Source organism: Solanum stenotomum, chromosome 8 (genome assembly GCF_019186545.1).
Source record: "Solanum stenotomum isolate F172 chromosome 8, ASM1918654v1, whole genome shotgun sequence".
NCBI lineage: Eukaryota > Viridiplantae > Streptophyta > Magnoliopsida > Solanales > Solanaceae > Solanum > Solanum stenotomum.
Genome location: NC_064289.1, coordinates 38,609,513 through 38,617,807, shown reverse-complemented (window position 1 = coordinate 38,617,807; position 8,295 = coordinate 38,609,513). Strand labels below are relative to the sequence as shown.

The 8,295-nt window shown below is 37.4% G+C and overlaps 1 pseudogene; it reads right to left on the bottom strand.

The window, feature by feature from the left end:
* Positions 1-1,082: 1,082 nt before the first annotated feature.
* LOC125873768 (putative pentatricopeptide repeat-containing protein At1g74580) lies at positions 1,083-4,519 on the bottom strand (annotated as a pseudogene).
* Positions 4,520-8,295: the final 3,776 nt, after the last annotated feature.

Sequence of the window (8,295 nt, the reverse complement as noted above, 5' to 3'; positions counted from 1 at the left end):
ATCTCAATCACCGAAATATATGCAGCTCTAGAGACTTAGAAAATCACTTGTACAGATGGTTGATGGGATGATCGACAGCCTCACTCTAATCAATAGTTCGATAACACTACCGAACTCCTCCAATGTAGGAGTGATCTCAAAATCCAAGAACTTGAAATTTACGATGCTCGATTCCCAAAATCCCATTAGTTGAGTAACGAAGACTTTGTCGCATTGTGTCCCTAGAAGTGACAATAATGCTCCCAAGTGCTTTTGAATCTTAGCCCCGTGTATCCTGTGAATGTTTTGCCACTAATTCCATAGGATATGTGGAGCTGAAATGACCATTTGGATATCCAACAAATTTTGGTTGATGTTCATTTGAAAGAAAGGTAAAGAGGGTAAGTTTATTTGCTCCAAATCTATTAAGTGTTTTAGTTTGGATCATTTGTCGAGTTTTAAAGAAGAAATTCATTGACATTTGGGTGGTTTCCTAAACTCAACGACAATGCCTTATATTGTCTTGATTAAGGCTATGCAATATGACCTATTTCTAGAGTAGGAATTTTTCCTAGATGATTGAGAGTGGGACTGAATAATTGCGAGAAGGCGCACTAACTTACTTGCACCAACTCTGAAACTAAGGAATCCAAAAAGAGGTTCGGAGGAGTGAAGAACACCCCTCTTGTGTTCAGTGTGTGTTTGTGTACGGCCAAAGACTTGATAGAAAGTGTAATTGATAGTGTGAGGAAAGCAGTAACATATAGTGTTTCAAAAATAAATAAGGAACACAAGTTTGGATTTGACTTGCGACCTTTCAGTCAAAGCAATATATCATTTCAATAAAGCAAATAATAACCTAAAAATAAAGCAGTAATCACAATGTTATTCCTAAATTGAGTTTTATAAGGTTAAAACCTAAGTAAGTTCCCCATCAAAGTCGCCAAGTTGTCGCACTCTATTTCGAACCAGCCGAAACAGTTCACAACATAATATGGATGCGACTATGATTTTGAAAATTATTTTTTTTTGTTTTAGAGTTGCCACCTAATTTTAAGGAAACATTAGGAAAATCATTTTTTATATGTAAACCTAATTTTCAACTACTGGCATTGATTTATGCCACTGATTTTGCACCAATGGCTTGTTCATGACGCCGCAACTACATTGCTCTTGTGACATGACTTTGAAACAACAAAGTTTCAATCATGTATTGCTAATTATTTTCCTTCTCATAAATTGTGGCTTAATGTTACCTTAGTTTGATTCCCATCAATGCTCAAGTGACTGGAGGTAGAATGTTTTCATGAACAAGATATTATAGCAAGTTTTCTCTGTGTACAGAAGAAAGAAGCAAAAAAAAGTTAAAACAACTATATCTAGACTTCTTAGCTGTGGGCAAGACCTCTTATCAATGCAAATAGTATCTCATTGCACCAAGTTTGTTTACCTGTCAAATTTATAATTGAATTTAACTTTCATTGATCTTCTGAATAATACAGAATCTTAATCCAGTAGATTAGAGTTTTATTTATCCTTACACTTATAAAGTTGAACACTACCCGTGTTTCCATTCTTCTTCAGTTTGAGCATTCTTACTTTGCATTTAAAATTAAAACAATGTAAAAGGTCATCAGATTTTAAAATGCATGTGCCATTCATTCTCATGCATTGCAGCCCAGAGTAATAGCTCAATTTTCCATTTTACTCCCTCAAGCCAAAATAATAGGAAAAAATAATTTTCATTCACTTAATCCGCCATCTTTCAATCATTATTGCATGCAGAATAGGTCAGGTGTGTTTTCGAAAATCTTTCAAAAAAAATTCTGAAGGTTTTCTGGAAGAACTTAAGTAAGACTAAACTCAAGGTTTTCTGGAAGAACGTAAGTAGACTAACATGTGTTTAGATAGCTATTTTTGTAAGTTATATTGTGACATTATGGGAAAAAAATCTAGAGAAGTATCTCAGAGAAGATATTATCCAAATAATTAAAAAAACAAATTTAAGATGAAATAGGTCAAACACACAATCATTTCACCTGATAGACTATCTTCGAGATTAGTTTATTCCCCTTAATTTTTTATATATCCAACTTTCAACGATAACAACTATTTAATCAGGTCTTTGAAAACAAATGTGTCGCCTTTTACTTCCAGAAATCACAAACATGCTTCACTAACATTTTAACCACAAAAGGAAAAAAGAAACAGTAGGAGAATCGAAAAAATATTCATTTACCAAACAACTAGCAATCTTACCCAAAAAAAACCTTAACCTGCTGAAATTTTACTTGTAAACGGTCCATTTACCAGTTAGCTGTTACCAATTCATTACTAATTGGATGGCTAGTTGAATCACTTTACTTGTTCCACCATAACCTAAAATATTTGTACATTATTAATACAAATATTTGTATCCAAACAAAAGTCTTTTTAGTCTGCAGTGTTTATGTGTACTCTAGTATTTGAGAAAAAAGTAATTCTTTAAATAGGACATACCTTCATTGATAATTCCTTCAAAATCTTTTTGTCTCTTATCCCATCGTATAAAAGTTCATAGGCATAATAGGTGATATGATTCTTCTTCAACAAGTCTTCCACAACAATCTTAGGAGCCGCCACATCCTTTATATCTGCTTCAAAAGTTATGTAAACCACATCAGGGACAACACCCTTCTGCACCATGCGATGAATGATACCAACTTCATCGAGTAACCTGTTCTTCACACATAGGCAATTGATCACTCGTCCCACTGTTTCTTTTGATGGAAGAAATTCTTTCGAAAAGTTTTCAAGCAAAAACTTGTATCCAAATTCAGTGTTGTCGACCTTGCAGAAACCATCTATCATACAACGGTATGTGTAGTTGTCAAGAAGACAACCACATTCATTCATCTCAAGAAAGAGCATATCTACCATGTCCATTTACAGGTTTTTAGCAAATACAGTGATTATTATATTGTAGGTTGCAGTAGTATGAGAATATTTATATTGCCTTTTCATTCTTTTGAATAGCTCCTAAGCTCCATTCAAATCCTCATTCTCACAAAACCCATTTATAAGAGTGTTAAAACTCAGTGTATCAACAATAAGAGCCTGCTTTGAATATCCTCAAGTAATTCTAAAGCTTTCATAAGCTTTCTAGATTTACAGAGTCTCTTAATGAGTATATTATATGTGATTATATTTGGGACACACCCTTTTTACACCATGAGTTTGAAGGTTTCCATCACATCATCAAAATTTCAAGCTTGCAAAGTCCATTTAACATTGTGTTATAAGTTATCACATCTGGAAGAACATGATGATCCCACATTGTATTTAGAATCTATATATATTGCGTCAGCCAATTTTGACTGTTTACAATAACCATCAATCAAGGTGTTGAAGGTAAAAATATCAAGAAGGATCCTTTTGATCACGACATCATTCATGATATTACTAGCATCAGATACAGAATCCATGTTGCACAACCCATTGATGATTAGATTATAAGTCCATGTATTAGGTCTGCAACTTTTCTCATGTATTTTAGTAATCAATTTCAATGCTTGTAAGATAAGTCCCTTATGACACATTCCCTTAATTAAGATATTATAGAGGATTACATTAGACTTCATACATTTACCTATGGCTTCATTAAATAAACTTTTGGCTCTTTTGAAGTCACCATTCTGGCATAATCTGTAAATAAGGGAGCACAAAGTAAACACATCAGGAACAAAACCTTTAAAACTGCAATATTAAGGATTATGTCCGCTTTCTGTATCATATCCGATTTTCAATATGCACCAATGATTGTGTTATAGGTGAACGCATCAGGATCGAACCCGCGGTTTACCATTTTATGCAAGTAAGACTCAGCTTCAATAACCTTTGAGTGTTTGCATAAACCACATATGAGAGTGTTAAAAGTGACTACATTAGCATTTAAACCTTCTTTCCTCAAAGCTTCCAACATCCTAGCAACTTCATGTTGCTGGCCATTTACAGAAAGACCTTGTATTAAGAGATTAGATGTAATCAAATTTGGAAACACCTCTCTTTTCAGAATCTTGTTAAGAAGCCTTTCACTTTCTTGGAAGTTCCCCTTCTTACAAAGTGTACACATAATCTTATTAAACATAGTAACATTAGGAGTTATTCTTAGCCTAAGCATTTCATCAAACAATTCACAAGCCTATACTAGATAATCCACTTTATAAAATCCAGCAATTACCGTACAACACGTGATGAGTCCTCAAATTAGACTCATTTAGGGCTATATTTTGATAGAATTAGCGTCGTCAAATGTATATTTTGTCTCAAAATATGATGAAAACCCTTAAGTTTCAGGTATTTGGAGTTTGAGGGAAAGTGTGGACACTACTTAGCAAAAAGGAACAAAGGCAGCTGAACGAATGAAAAAATAAAGTTATGAGAATCGTCGAGCACATTCAGCGAGTCGCCAAAACGTCTTATCCTCGCCTTTTGTTCCAGTGTGCTGAGCCCTGAAGGAATGGATCAAATCGGTGGTGAAAAGGAGTAGTCGGCGTATCATCGAGCAGTTCTACGAAGCAATACTATGTTGCCCAATTATCCAAAGCACGACAATGCTGAAGGGTAGAGCAAGACGACGATTAAACACACCAAAGGGCGATCTCGACTAACTGCGCCGAGTGATCCGCTGCAACACAAATTTTTGAAAACTATAAATACTCGTTGAGCGTTGTGGCCTATTATCATATTTTTAATATATAATTTTTAACATAGATTTTTGAGTTCTAAGTTTTGAGAGGGTTTTGAAGAACTTGAAGATTCAAAGGGTTTCAACTCCAACAATTTAGGTTTGGGTCTCTTGGATTCTTCACTCTTGGCTTGTTTTGAGACTAAAATCTTCATACCCATTTGAATGCAAACTCATTTTGATATAAATTTCTCTCTCTTTTACATGTCTTGCTTAAACCCTAATTTTTGGGTGTGATTATATGAATATGGGTTAAATTAATTGTTGGGTCTTGTTTGCTGATAGTTTATTTGTTGTTTAGATGTGATTTCATTTAGTAGTTGTGTTGGAACTTAATGAAATGGTAGTTGCAAATACGATTTCACCTTTGTGTTTTCATCTTGCTCGAGAGAGAGGTCGTAAAACTAAGACTACTAAATTGATGACCAGTGGGAGTGGGTCGACATGAGGTTCAGCTCGAGAGAGTGAACCCTAGTCCTTCTCCCACACACTCAGCTCGAGAGAGTGAGTGGGCTAAGGCGGAGGTTTTTTCATGTGGCAAGTGGGTGTCCAAGAGGAACCTATTTGATTCGAGGTAAGTTGTTCGACAGAAAGCTTAACCCACTATAGTCTAGCGTAGTAACAAATATTCAATGGATTTACTATCAAAAGCATGTACCCAATAGTCTAGTCTAACCCGTATTCCTATCATATCCCAAGAATCCCTTCTCCTTGATTAGTACTCTTTGCATTTTTGTTGTTTTTGCTTACTTGTCACAAACCCCATTGATAATTGACGCTTGCGTCACCCTTTAGATTTAACATGTTTATATTCGATAATATTTTTAGTTATGACTAATTAGAACTTAATTTAATTTTTCTATTAATTCTCAAGCCCACTCCCTTGGGACTCAACCCCAACCCTTGGTTGGGTTACTTTACTATTGTATGATCGTAGACACTTGCAATGGAAGTTGTGTCTTGATTACGCCAACATAAAAAATGGCGCCACTGCCGGGGAGTGGTGTCACTTGAGAATTCTTAGTTTAGTAAAATTTTTGTTCTTTTTAGTTGTGTTCACTTACTTAATTTTCAGTTTTGTTTCTATTGTTTGTGTTGAAAACAGAAAGCATGAGTGTTAATGGCAGCAACGACAGCCGGGTAGGCCACCAAGACGACATCAGAAATCTCAACGATGTCCAAGAGCCCAACATTAATGACCCCCATCTCATGAGAGGCATTGGGGCCATCCGTTTACCTCCTCCAGCCGAGGGAAATGCAGTGTTCCACATAACGAGCACTATGTTGCAACTCTTGCAACTAAAGGGACTTTTTCAGTGGATTGGCTTATGAGAATCCTCACGAACATCTTCGAAACTTCGTAGATGTTTGCGGACCATTTTCTTTCAAAAACATCTCTCAGGAGTCAGTTCGGTTATGGCTATTCCCTTTCTCGTCGATGGGAGAGGCGTGCAAGTGGCTGGCGGAGCTACCTCGCGAATCCATCACTTTTTGGGAGGAATTGGTAACCGCATTTAATGTGCGATTTTTCCCTCCTTCAAAGATGATGACTATTCGGGATAGTATCCAAAGCTTTAAGCATTTGGAGGGCGAGCCAATCCATGAGACTTGGCTGCGATTTAAAATGTTGGTGCTACAATGCCCGACTCATGGTCTGCCCTACAATGTCTTGCTACGGTACTTTTACTGAAGCCTGGATTCGGTAAACAAATGTGTCACTGATCAACTTTCACTTGGAGGCCTGATGCAGCAACCGTATGAAGTAGCAGCCCAACTCTTAGATGGCATGATGACCATCAATAGGGCATGGTACACTCGTGAAGACCAAGTCTCCCCTCTCACATTCAAGCTATCCAAGGAGCAGATGGAAAAAGATAATGAGAGAGACTAAAACATGGCCAAAATCATGACACAACTTGACATTTTATCTACAAATATCATGGGGGTTGGTGCACATAGTGTCAACGTTGTGGGGGTCGAGTGTGCAAATCCTGAGGAGGCAAAATTTGAAGCCTTGTATAATGAGGAAGTGAACTTCCTAGCCAACCAAGGTGGTGGTTATCGTTCGAACTATCCAAGGCAGGGTGGTAACCAAGGTTGGGCTAGAGATGAAGGATGGAAGGTTCGTGAATGGAGAGATAGAAATCCTAATTGGAAGGATGGGGAGAAGGACATGTATGTGCCTCCCCACGAGCGCCAAAAGCTAAAGGATTAGAAGGGCGGTAGGTCTGAGGATATGCTATCTCGTATCCTCAATAAAGTTGAACGGTCATACAAGATCTTGAAAGAGATGAACGAGGATGTGTCGACCCTTAGCCAAACCGTTACCTCACATTCAGTATCAATCAAGCAGTTGGAGACCCAAATGGGTCAGATGTCGTCTCACCTAAATCCGAGATAGAAAGGGGGTTTGCCTACTAACACTATGGTCAACCCCAAAAATGAGGTTTGAAGGTTGACTTGCGCCGTGCCATGACATTAACTAAGGCTCTGTTTGGGAGGCAGCCTAAAACTATTTATTGCTTTATTTTTCTTTGATAAAATAATAGTGTGTTGATTGTGCAGATGGAAGTGTGGAGAGTGAATGAAAAATGCAAATTGGCGAGTTATAGGTCCATTCAGCAAATTGCCGAAGGGTTCGGCGACCCCGAACCAGACCGCCATTAGACTCAAGACCAATTTACATTGGATTCTGTAAAACTCGATGACCTCAAGAAATTATTGGCAAATCGTTGATCATGTCGGCGATCTCGACTGTCGTTTGGACTCCCACAATACATGGAGGTTCTGTAAAATTCGGCGAGGCAAATGACTACTTGACGTCACACCGAATAGTTCGGCAATCGGGGTGAGGCCCACCTTGTGTACGACGAGTGATCCGCTGCAGCACAAATTTTTGAAAACTATAAATACTCATTGAGAGTTGTGGCCTATTATCAAATTTTTAATATCTAATTTTTAGCATAGATATTTGAGTTCTAAGTTTTGAGAGGGTTTTGAAGAACTTGAAGATTCAAAGGGTTTCAACTCCAATACTTTGGGTTTGGGTCTCTTGGATTCTTCACTCTTGGCTTGTTTTGAGACTAAAATCTTCATACCCATTTGAATGCAAACTTATTTTGGTATAAATTTCTCTCTTTTACATGTGTAGCTAAAACCCTAATTCTTGGGGTGTGATTATATGAATAAGGGTTAGATTAATTGTTGGGTCTTGCTTGCTGATAGTTTATTTGTTGTTTAGATCTGATTTCGTTTAGTAGTTGTGTTGGAACTTAATGAAATTGTAGTTGCAAATACGATTTCACCTTTGTGTTTTCGGTTTGCTCGAGAGAGAGGTCGTAAAACTAAGACTACTAAATTGATAGCCGGTGGGAGTGGGTCAACATGAGGTTCAGCTCGAGAGAGTGAACCCTAGCCCTTCTCCTATACACTTAGCTCGAGAGAGTGAGTGGGCTAAGGCAGAGGTTGTTCTTCATGCGACAAGTGGGTGTCCGAAAGGAACCCACTTGATTCGGGGTAAGTTGTTCGAGAGAAAGCTTACCCCCACTATAGTCTAGCCTAGTTACAAATATTCAACAGATTTACTATCA